The following is a 12,464-nucleotide window of genomic DNA, read 5'->3' on the forward strand; positions in this document are numbered from 1 at the left end:
ATGGAATAGAAAACAAAGAAACAATAAAAGATCAACAAAACCAAAAATTGCTTTTCTGAATAGACAAACAAAATTTGCAAAATGCTGCAATAGTTGATCAAGGAAAAATAAAATAGTATTAGGAACAACAACAACAAATATATATATATATATATATATATATATATATATATATATATATACATTTCTTTCTCAGATTCTTTTCCATTATAGATTACTACAAGACATTGAATATAGTTCCCTGCGCTATACAGCAGGTCCTTGTTTATCTATTTTACATACAGTAGTGTGTATATGTTAATCCCAAACTCCTGATTTATCTCTCCTACCACCCCTCACTAAAAAAAAAAAGTTTTTAAAAATTATTTCTTATATGTGGAACCTAAAACAAAAAAACAGACTCATAGATACAGAGAACAGATTGGTGGTTGTCAGAGGTGGGGGGTGGGACGTGGGTGATGATGGTCAAAAGGTATGGACTTCTACTCATACAATACATAAGCCCTGTGAATGAAATGTACAGCCTGGTGACTATCGCTAATAATGCTGTATAGCGTATTTGAAAGTTGTTAAGAGAGTAAATCTTAAAAGTTCTCATCTTAAGAAAAAAAATTGTAACTATGTATGGTGCTGGACATATTTGCTAGATTTACTGTGATGATCACTTCATAATATACACACATATCAAATCATTATATTGTACACATGAAACATAATGTCAATTAAATCTCAATAAAAAAAGAATTTTTAATAAATTATTACTTTTCCTCTGTTTCTCCCTTCCCTCTTCCTAATACTCCTATTATGGGAATGTTGTACAACCTGAATGGATACTCTAGTTGTTTTATCTTTTCTATTTTAAAATCTCTTTGTTGGGGCTTCTCTGGTGGCGCAGTGGTTAAGAATCCGCCTGCCAATGCAAGGCACATGGGTTCGATCCCTGGTCCAGGAAGATCCCACATGCCACGAAGCAACGAAGCCCGTGCACCACAACTACTGAGCCTGTGCTCTAGAGCCTGTGGCCACAACTACTGAGACCACGTGCTGCAACTAGTGAAGCCCATGTGCCTAGAGCCCATGCTCCGCAACAAGAAAAGCCACCGCAATGAGAAGCCTGTGCACCGCAAGGAAGAGTAGCCCCTGCTTGCCGCAACTAGAGAAAGCTGGCGGGCAGCAACAAAGACCCAACACAGCCAAAAATAAATAAAATAAAATAAAATAATAAAATCTCTTTGTCATCTTATTCTATTTTCTGGAAAAAAATTAACAATATTACAACTATTTGATTTAATTTTTAATTTTTTAAATTACATTTTAATTTCCAAACTGTTGTTAGGAAAAATTCTTTATTACAGCCACTTGTTGTTGTTCAAGGATTAAAATATGTTCTCATCTCTCTGAGGACATTAATTATAGTTCTTTATTTTCTTTTAACTTTTGAATTTTATTTTTTTATACAGCAGGTTCATATTAGTCATCAATTTTATACACATCAGTGTATACATGTCAATTCTAATCGCCCAATTCATCACACCACCATCGCCATGCCCCCATAGCTTTCCCCCCTTGGTGTCCATAAGCTTGGTCTCTACATCTGTGTCTCAACTTCTGCCCTGCAAACTGGTTCATCTGAACCATTTTTCTAGGTTCAACATACATGCATTAATATACAATATTTTTCTCTTTCTGACTTACTTCACTCTGTATGACAGTCTCTAGATCCATCCATGCCTCAACAAATGACCCAATTTCATTCCTTTTTATGGCTGAGTAATATATTGTATATATGGACCACAACTTCTTTATCCATTCATCTGTCGATGGGCATTTAGGTTGCTTCCATGACCTGGCTATTGTAAACAGTGCTGCAATGAACATTCGGGTGCATGTGTCTTTTTGAATTATGGATTTCTCTGGGTATATGCCCAGTAGTGGGATTGCTGGATCATATGGTAATTCTATTTTTAGTTTTTTAAGGAACCTCCATACTGTTCTCCATAGTGGCTGTATCAATTTACATTCCCACCAACAGTGCAAGAGGGTTCCCTTTTCTCCACACCCTTTCCAGCATTTGTTGTTTGTAGATTTTCTGATGATGCCCATTCTAACTGGTGTGAGATGATACCACATTGTAGTTTTGATTTGCATTTCTCTAATAATTAGTTATGTTCAGCAGCTTTTCATGTGCTTCTTGTACATCAATATGTCTTCTTTGGAGAAATGTCTATTTAGGTCTTCTGCCCATTTTTGGATTGGGTTGTTTGTTTCTTTAATATTGAGCTGCATGAGCTGTTTATATATTTTGGAGATTAATCCTTTGTCCGTTGATTCGTTTGCAAATATTTTCTCCCATTCTGCATGTTGTCTTTTGGTCTTGTTTATGGGTTCCTTTGTTGTGCAAAAGCTTTTAAGTTTCATTAGGTCCTATTTGTTTATTTTTGTTTTTATTTCCATTACTCTAGGAGATGGATCAAAAAAGATCTTGCTGTGATTTATGTCTAAGAGTGTTCTTCTTATGTTTTCCTCTAAGAGTTTTATAGTGTCCGGTCTTACATTTAGGTCTCAAGCCCATTTTGAGTTTATTTTTCATTATGGTGTTAGGGAGTGTTCTAATTTCATTCTTTTACATGTAGCTGTTCAGTTTTCCCAGCACCACTTATTGAAGAGACTGTCTTTTCTCCATTGTATATCCTTGCCTCCTTTGTCATACATTAGTTGACTACAGATGCATGGGTTTATCTCTGGACTTTCTATATTGTTACACTGATCTATGTTTCTGTTTTTGTGCCAGTATCATATTGTCTTGATTACTGTAGCTTTGTAGTATAGCCTTAAGTCAAGGAGTCTGATTCCTCCAGCTCCATTTTTTTCCCTCAAGACTGCTTTGGCTATTCGGGGTCTTTTATGGCTCCATACAAACTTAAAGATTACTTTGTTCTAGTTCTGTAAAAAATGCCATTGGTAATTTGACAGGGATTGCATTGAATCTGTAGATTGCTTTGTGTAGTAGAGTCATTTTCACAATATTGATTCTTCCAATCCAAGAACATGGTATATCTCTCCATCTGTTGGTATCATCTTTAATTTCTTTCATCTGTGTCTTATAGTTTTCTGCATACAGGTCTTTTGTCTCCCTAGGTAGGTTTATTCCTAGGTATTTTATTCTTCTTGTAGCAGTGGTAAATGGGAGTGTTTCCTTAGTTTCCCTTTCAGATCTTTCATCATTAGTGTATAGGAATGCAAGAGATTTCTGTGCATTAATTTTGTATCCTGCAACTTTACCAAATTCATTGATTAGCGCTAGTAGTTTTCTGGTAGCATCTTTAGGATTCTCTATTTATAGTATCATGTCATCTGCAAACAGTGACAGTTTTACTTTTTCTTTTCCAATTTGTATTCCTTTTATGTCTTTTTCTTCTCTGATTGCCGTGGCTAGGACTTCCAAAACTGTGTTGAATAACAGTGGTGGGAGTGGACATCCTTTTCTTGTTCCTGAACTTAGAGGAAATGCTTTCAGTTTTTCACCATTGAGAATGACGTTTGCTGTGGGTTTCTCATATATTGCCTTTATTATATTGAGGTAGGTTCCCTCTATGCCCACTTTCTGGAGAGTTTTTATCATAAATGGGTGTTGAATTTTGTCAAAAGCTTTTTCTGCGTCTATTGAGATGATCATATGGTTTTTATTCTTCAATTTGTCAATATGGTTTATCACACTGATTGATGTATATTGAAGAATCCTTGCATCCCTGGGATAAATCCCACTTGATCATGGTATATGATCGTTTTAATGTGTTTTTGGATTCTGTTTGCTAGTATTTTGTTGAGGATCTTTGCATCTATATTCATCAGTGATATTGGCCTGTAATTTTCTTTTTCTGTAGTATCTTTGTCTGGTTTTGGTATCAGGGTGATGGTGGCCTCATAGAATGAGTTTGGGAGTGTTCCTTCCTCTGCAATTTTTTGGAAGCGTTTGAGAAGGATGGGTGTCAGCTCGTCTCTAAATGTTTGATAGAATTCACCTGTGAAACCATCTGGTTCTGGACTTTTGTTTGTTGGAAGATTTTTCATCACATTTTCAATTTCATTACTTGTGATTGGTCTGTTCATATTTTCTGTTTCTTCCTGGTTCAGTCTTGGAAGGTTATACCTTTCTAAGAATTTGTCCATTTCTTCCAGGTTGTCCATTTTATTGGCATAGAGTTGCTTGTTGTAGTCTCTTAGTATGTTTTGTATTTCTGCATGCAGTGTCTGTTGTAACTTCTTTTTCATTTCTAATTTTATTGATTTGAGTTCTCTCCCTCTTTTTCTTGATGAGTCTAGCTAATGGTTTATCAATTTTGTTTATCTTCTCAAAGAACCAGCTTTTAGTTTTATTGATCTTTGCTATTGTTTTCTTTGTTTCTATTTCATTTATTTCTGCTCTGATCTTTATGATTTCTTTCCTTCTGCCAACTTTGGGGTTTGTTTGTTCTTCTTTCTCTAGTTCCTTTAGGTGTAAAGTTAGACGCTTTATTTGAGATTTTTCTTGTTTCTTGAGGTAGGCTTGCATAGCTATAAACTTCCCTCTTAGAACTGCTTTTGCTGCATCCCATAGGTTTTGGATCGTCGTGTTTTCATTGTCATTTGTCTCTAGGTATTTTTTGATTTCCTCTTTGATTTCTTCAGTGATCTCTTGGTTATTTAGTAACATAGTGTTTAGCCCTCATGTGTTTGTGTGTTTTACGTTTTTCCCCTGTAATTCAATTCTAATCTCATAGTATTGTGGTCAGAAAAGATGTTTGATATGATTTCAATTTTCTTAAATTTACTGAGGCTAGATTTGTGACCCAAGATGTGATCTATCCTGGAGAATGTTCCGTGAGCACTTGAGAAGAAAAGTGTAATCTGCTGTTTTTGGATGGAATGTCCTATAAATACCAATTAAATCTATCTGGTCTATTGTGTCATTTAAAGCTTCTCTTTCCTTATTTATTTTCATTTTGGATGATCTGTCCATTGGTGTAAGTGAGGTGTTAAAGTCCCCCACTATTATTGTGTTACTGTCAATTTCTTCTTTTACAGCTGTTAGCAGTTGCCTTATGTATTGAGGTGCTCCTATGTTGGGTGCATATATATTTATAATTGTTGTATCTTCTTCTTGGATTGATCTGTTAATCATTATGTAGTGTCCTTCCTTGTCTCTTGTAACAGTCTTTAGTTTAAAGTCTACTTTATTGGATATGGGTATTGCTACTCTAGCTTTCTTTTGATTTCCATTTGCATGGAATATCTTTTTCCATTCCTTCACTTTCAGTCTGTATGTGTCCCTAGGTCTGAAGTGGGTCTCTTGTAGACAGCATATATATAGGTCTTGTTTTTGTATCCATTCAGCAAGCCTGTGTTCTATTGGTTGGAGCATTTATTCCATTCAGGTTTAAGGTAATTATCGATATGTATGTTCTTATGGCCATTTTCTTAATTGTTTTCTTAATTGTTTTGGGTTTGTTTCTGTAGGTTCTTTTCTTCTCTTGTGCTTCCCAGTTAGAGAGAAGTTCCTTTAGCATTTGTTGTAGAGCTGGTTTTGTGGTGCTGAATTCTCTTAGCTTTTGCTTGTCTGTTAAGCTTTTGATTTCTCCATTGAATCTGAATGAGAACCTTGCCAGGTAGAGTAATCTTGGTTGTAGGTTCTTCCCTTTCATCACTTTAAGTATATCATGCCACTCCCTTCTGGCTTGTAGAGTTTCTGCTGAGAAATCAGCTGTTAACCTTATGGGAGTTCCCTTGTATGTTATTTGTCGTTTTTCCCTTGCTGATTTCAATAATTTTTCTTTGTCTTTAACTTTTGCCAATTTGATTATTATGTGTCTCAGCGTGTTTCTCCTTGGGTTTATCCTGTATGGGACTCGCTGTGCTTCCTGGACTTGGGTGGCTATTTCCTTTCCCATGTTAGGGAAGTTTTCGACTATAATCTCTTCAAATATTTTCTCGGGTCCTTTCTCTCTATCTTCTCCTTCTGGGACCCCTATAATGCGAATGTTTTTGCGTTTAATGTTTTCCCAGAGGTCTCTTAGGCTGTCTTCATTTCTTTTCGTTCTTTTTTCTTTATTCTGCTCTGCAGCACTGAATTCCACCATTCTGTCTTCCAGGTCACTTATCCATTCTTCTGCCTCAGTTATTCTGCTATTGATTCCTTCTAGTGTATTTTTCATTTCAGTTATTGTATTGTTCATCTCTGTTTGTTTGTTCTTTAGTTCTTCTAGGTCTTTGTTAAACATTTCTTGCATTTTCTCGATCTTTGCCTCCATTCTTTTTCCGAGGTCCTGGATCATCTTCACTATCATTATTCTGAATTATTTTTCTGGAAGGTTGCCTGTCTCCACTTCATTTAGTTGTTTTTCTGGAGTTTTATCTTGTTCCTTCATCTGGTACATATCCCTCTGCCTTTTCATCTCATGTATCTTTCTGTGAATAGTAAAGGTTTCTTGATGCACTGTGACTGTTTCCACAAACTGATTTCACCAGGAGTCCCTCATGTGAGGACGTTCTGTCAGATTCTCTTGGTGTGTCAACTGTCTTCAGGTTCAACATATGAATGAAGTTTGGAGGTTGGTGTCCATCCTGCTAGTGTTGGAGGGTCTTCTGCAGAGGCAGGGGGTGGCTGTGGCTCACCGTGGGGACAAGGACACTGGCAGAATTTCTGGTAAGTACTCAGCGGGAGCCCTCCCAGAACCTGCCATTAGCCCCACCTAATTATACTTCTTTTTAAGTTTTCTTCTATTCCCTGCATTACTTGGTTGTTCCAATTTGCATTTTTCTGTTTGGTTCTTGGCTGTCTGTTCATATTAAAGATGAAGTACAAATATTCTGACTGGAAGTTTTGTGTACATGAATCTAAAGATTGTTGACTAGTGAGCTTCAGCATGGTGAACTAGTGGGGCCATTATAAATGCCAGGGTTTTTTCATCCTATACTAGTTAGCTTCCCTGTAGAAGAATTCTCCAGTCTACATAACAGGTGCACTGGGCTCCTGCATGCATATGGGGAAGAGAATAGAGCTGGAGGGGATCTCTTGAATCAGTATTTAGATTTTTACAATGCAGACTTTCACTCAATCTCTGTATTTTCAGAGCAGAATCTCACTCAGTCCTCAATTGTGCAGAAAGTAAACCTCCAGTTATCTGCTGTAGTACGGGAGGAGAGCTGGTAATCAAAGTCCTATGCACTTTCAACCAATCCTATTTTTTTCCAGACCTACATTTGCCCCTACCTTTAGACGTACCTAGTTCTACCAAGTTGAAAAGGGACAAATCCACCTGCCCTGAAGCCTCATCTCTCCCACTACAATGCTTTTAGTAGCTTAGCAAATAGATAGCTCAGCAAATCAAAACTAGTTCAACAGATACCAGTAACTGACCTCAAGAGGTTTCCCTTTTGGATTTTTTTATTTTTATGTGGAACATTTTTAAAGTCTTTACTGAGTTTGTTACAACATTGCTTCTGTTTTATGTTTTGATTTTTTGGCCTCGAGGCATGTGGGATCTTAGCTCCCCGACCAAGGATCGAACCTGCATGCCCTGCATTGGAAGGCAAAGTCTTAACCACTGGACCGCCAGGGAAGTTCCGGCTTCCCCTTTTGAACAAAGCTGTTTCTAACAAGACAAGAAAGCCCCCATAGTCATGTAACTAATTAATGCTCATTGATTCCCCTTTCCTCGTACCTTATAAATATAGACAACAGTACAAGAGCAGGGACCCTCAATTGGAGCCTTTTGGGGGAATGGCCTCACTATGCCTGGCCCTAAGCATAACTCTGTGGAATAGTAAGAACTTGAGGAAATCGTGCACACTTTGATGCTTTCCTGCCTAAAATCAATAAACATTATTTTTTCAATTTTATTGAGAAATAATTCACGTACAATAACTATACTCATTTTAAAGTATATTAAATGAGTTCTGACAGATGTACATGCTCCTGAAATCACAATCAACACAGAAAATTTCTATCACCTCTAAGAGTCCCCTATAACCCTTGAAGTTCATCCTTTCCCTTCACTCCTGGCCCCAGGCAACCACTGATGTGCTCTCAGTCATTATAAATTAGTTAGTATTTTCTAGAATTTCACACACTATGGACTAGTGTCTTGCTTTTTTCAGAATAATGTTGTGATTCATTCATGTCATGTGTATCAGTAGTTGTCTCTTTTTTAAAAAATAAATTTATTTGTTTATTTTTGACTGCATTGGGTCTTCATTGCTGTGCATGGGCTTTCTCTAGTTGTGGCAAGCAGGGGTTACTCTTCATTGTGGTGCGTGGGCTTCTCATTGCAGTGGCTTTTGTTGCAGAGCACAGGCTCTAGGTGCGCAGGCTCAGTAGTTGTGGTGCACAGGCTGAGTTGCTCTGCAGCATGTGGGATCTTCCCAGGGATCGAACCCGTGTCCCCTGCATTGGCAGGCAGATTTTTAACCACTGGGCCACCAGGAAGTCCCAGTTGTCTCCTTTTTATTGAAGAGTAATATCCCATTTTATGAATGTATTTCATAATTTGTTTATCCATTCACCTGTTGATGGACATTGTTTCCAGTTGTTCACTATTGTAAATAAAGCTGCTGTAAACATTTGAATACAAGTTTTTAGGTAGACACATTTCTCTTGTGTAAATACCTAGGGCTAAACTGGTTGAGTTATATGACAGGTTATATGACAGTTGACACTTCCAAAGTGGTTGTACCATTTTATATTTTGACCATCATTGTACAAGGTCCAATTGTAGCACATCCTCAATAACACTTTGTACTGATGGACTCTCTAATATTTAATATTAGCTATCTTAGTGGATATGTACTATATTTCACTGTGGTTTAATTTGCATTTCTTTACTAATGGTGTTGAACATAATTTCATGTGCATATTGACCATTCATATGTCTTCTTTTGTGAAAAGTTCATTCAAATCTTTTGTCTAATTGTTTATTGGGTAGTTTGTCTTCTGTGTATATATTATGTACACGGTGAGGCAAGAATCAATGTTCATTTGTTTCCATAGATACCCAATTGTTCCAGACTTTCCTTTCCCCATTGAACTGTTCTGCTTTTGATGAAAAGCATCGGACCACACAGGTAAGGATCTATTTCTGCTCACTGTACTCCATTCTTTTGACCTTTCTGTTCATCCTTTCACCAGTTCCACACTATCTTGATTACTGTAGCTTGATGTTAAGTCCTCAAATCAGGTAGTATAAAGGTAGTATAAGTCCAACATCTTTGTTCTTATTTTTAAAAATTTCTTTAGATAGTCTAGGTCATTTGCATTCTGATATAAATTTTAGAATCAGCTTGTCGATTTCTATAAAAAGCTTACTGGTATTTCTGTTGGAATTGCATTAAATCTATACATCAATTTAAGGAGAAGTGACATCTTAACAATATTGAGTTTTCCTATTCATGAACATGCTATATCTCTCCATTTGTTTAGGCCTTTAAAAATATCTCTCAGTAATTTTTTATAGTTTTTAGTGATGAGATCTTACACTTCTTTTATTAAATTTATTCCTAAACATTTTGTGTCTTAGTGTTATTATAAATTGTTTAAAGTTTAATTTTCCAATTATTTGCTGTTGATAAATAAAATCATAAGTGATTTTTGCTATCTTATATCTTGAGACGTTGCTAAATTCACTTATTAGGTCTAGCAGTTATCTGTAGATTCCTTAGGGATTTCTACATAGACAATCATGTCATCTACAAATAGACAGTTTTACTTCTTCCTGTCTAATCTTCATGGCTTTTATTTCTTCTTCTTGTCTTAATGTAGCAGTTAGGACCTCTAGTATAATGTTGAATGAGGTAGTGAAAACAGACATGCTTGTCTTGCTCTTCAACCTAAGCCACAAAGTACACATTAATTCATCAGTAAATATGATGTTTGCTATAGATTTTTGTGTAGAAGGCTCTTATCAGGTTGAGAAAGTTTCTTTCTAGTCCAATTTTTTATTATAAATGGGTGTTGGATTTTGTCAAATGTCTCTTTGCAATATTGAAATAATCACATTTGTCCTTTGTTCTGTTAGTATAATTATACTGAATGATTTTCAAATGCTAAATCAACCTTCCCTTCCATTACCCATTTCCAGAAGTCAAAAATTCTCTAGGCTGTGTGAAAAAAAACCATGACTACAGTGGTTTAACCAAACATGGGTTTATTTTTCTCACTTAACAAGCTTGAAGAAAGATAGTTCAGCACGATTTATCAGCTTTCCAATGTCATTAATGTCCCAGGCTCTTTCTTCTTCCCTGTTCTATCATTCTTAATGTATGGCATGCCTCTTCATGATCTCAAGAAGTGTTAATGTACTTCTTGGCAAAGATCTTCATCTTAGGTAGAAAAAGGAAAGGGGGAGCAAGCAGAAAGGAACTGGGGACACTTATCTCAGAAAAGTAATACTTTTTTATAAATCCTTAGTAGATTTCTTCTTGCATTTCAAGAGCCAGAACTGTGCCACTTGGCTACATACAGTTACAAGAGAGTCTGAGGAAGTAAATTTTGTTTTCCCTTTTTTTTTAAAACTAATTTAAAATTACTTTGTTTGTAAAAATGAATCACTGTGCTTTGTTCCTTATTTTTTCATTTTATAATAAAAAATTTCAAATATGTACAAAAGTAGACAGGATAGAATAATCACAATCATGCATTCATGACGTGACTTCAATTATCAACTCATGGCCAACACCATTTCATCTTTACCTCTATCCACTTTCACATACCATATTATTTTGAAGCAAATCTCAGACATTATATTTACCTATAAATATTTCAGTAGGCATCTCTACAAGATGAGGACTTTATAAAATTATCACATCTAAAGAAAATACCATTATCACATCTAAAGAAAAAAAATGTAATTATTCCTTAATTTCTTCAAATATCCAATCAATACTCAAACTTCCAAGAGGTAAGTTTTTAAGCTGGACACATTTCTTCTGTCCCCCACCCCCAAATCATGATTCTATTGGTAAAAAAGGAAAAGGAGAGTATATATTGAGTAGGCAATCTACAGCACCTGCCACACCATTTGTATTCAGTATACTATAAAAGTAGCTTGTCTCAAGAACGTTTCTGGGGCAAATAATACAATATTCTTTCTATAGTTAAAAATGTTATCAAATGAGCGTTTTTAGTTAAAGGTGGCATTAAAACAGTAGCATTAGACTTTTTAGGAGCAGCCAAGTTTTCCTCTTTAAGAGGTCTAACTTTACTGGCCAATGAGACATTTGTCAATTTTTTAAGCCATTACTCACAAATCCCAGCTAACTGAAGTTATTTGTATCTACAACATTTTATGTTCCTTAGGCACTGGCCACACGTTAAGTCATATTTGTATATTCTATAACTCCTAGTACAGAGGAGACACTGAGTAAATGAATATTTGTTAAATGCATGGACGAGATGGAAGAAAGTAACCAAAGCCTACTAAAGGATGCTACCAGTCATCCATAATGATACTACTGAAATAAGGAAAAAAAGGACTTCTAGAGTAAAAAATCCAAAAAAAGCTGATTTATACATTTTTTTCCTCCACCATGTTTAATTTCCCTTGTATCCTTGGATGAATTTTTTTAAAACATCTTCAGGATATCTCTTATATACAAAAGTTTGTTTGAGTTCCACCAGTGTTTTAAAACATCCTATTTGTTTAGAAGTAATTGAAATTAGGAAGGAAATGCTTTCAAATACTCCAGTTGTATCAATATTTTGTTGAAATGGCATTAAAGAAGGAGATAGTGTAGTAGTTAACTTGCATGTCAATATTAAACCACAAAATATATAAATTTAATAAAGCTACTGCTTAATATTTACTCTAAATGACTTAACATGCTAAACCTCACTGTTAAAGTAGTAAAGACATGTAGCCTTTGAAAAGAACATAGGTTTCAGAATCAGATCTGGGTTCAAATCCTATAGGTTTGCTTACTGGGTAGTTGTTTATCCTTTCAAAACACCTATTTCCTTTAAAATAAGAATAACAGCACTTACCCCAAAGTGCTATTGTGAGGATTGAGTGATACAATCAATAAAATTACCTGGAATATAGTAATCACCCAAGAAATGTTAATTGTCACTATTATGTAAGTGATTTAACTACAAAACGTTCCATTTACTAAACATAAATAAACCCAAAACAAAGTTTAATATTCTAAAATCAGATAAAAACAAACTCTTAGCTTTCAATAAAGAAAATTGCCCTCTCACCTATTTTTGAATACACTAGAATCAAAGGCCAGAAGAGTTCTTGTCTGCTTACAGTGAAGTTTGCTTAACAGTACTTATTTTCCTGAGTTATGTGACGAAAAGGTCTTTTAATGAAATTCCTATTTTCTTATCTCTAAAGAAATAAATGAATGCTCCTGGTACTGCTAATTCACTCCAAGTCTTCCTGCACCTGAGTTAAACACATATTTAACAACACCTGCATAAATTTCTAAAG

General features: G+C 35.5%; 1 protein-coding gene across 2 annotated transcripts in view; it reads right to left on the minus strand.

Moving 5' to 3' along the window:
• Window positions 1-12,464, minus strand: part of DNAAF4 (dynein axonemal assembly factor 4) — a 74,514-nt gene that overhangs the window by 22,242 nt on the left and 39,808 nt on the right. The gene's annotated exons all lie outside the window — the stretch shown is intronic.

This window comes from Lagenorhynchus albirostris, chromosome 1, assembly GCF_949774975.1.
Source record: "Lagenorhynchus albirostris chromosome 1, mLagAlb1.1, whole genome shotgun sequence".
Taxonomy (NCBI): domain Eukaryota; kingdom Metazoa; phylum Chordata; class Mammalia; order Artiodactyla; family Delphinidae; genus Lagenorhynchus; species Lagenorhynchus albirostris.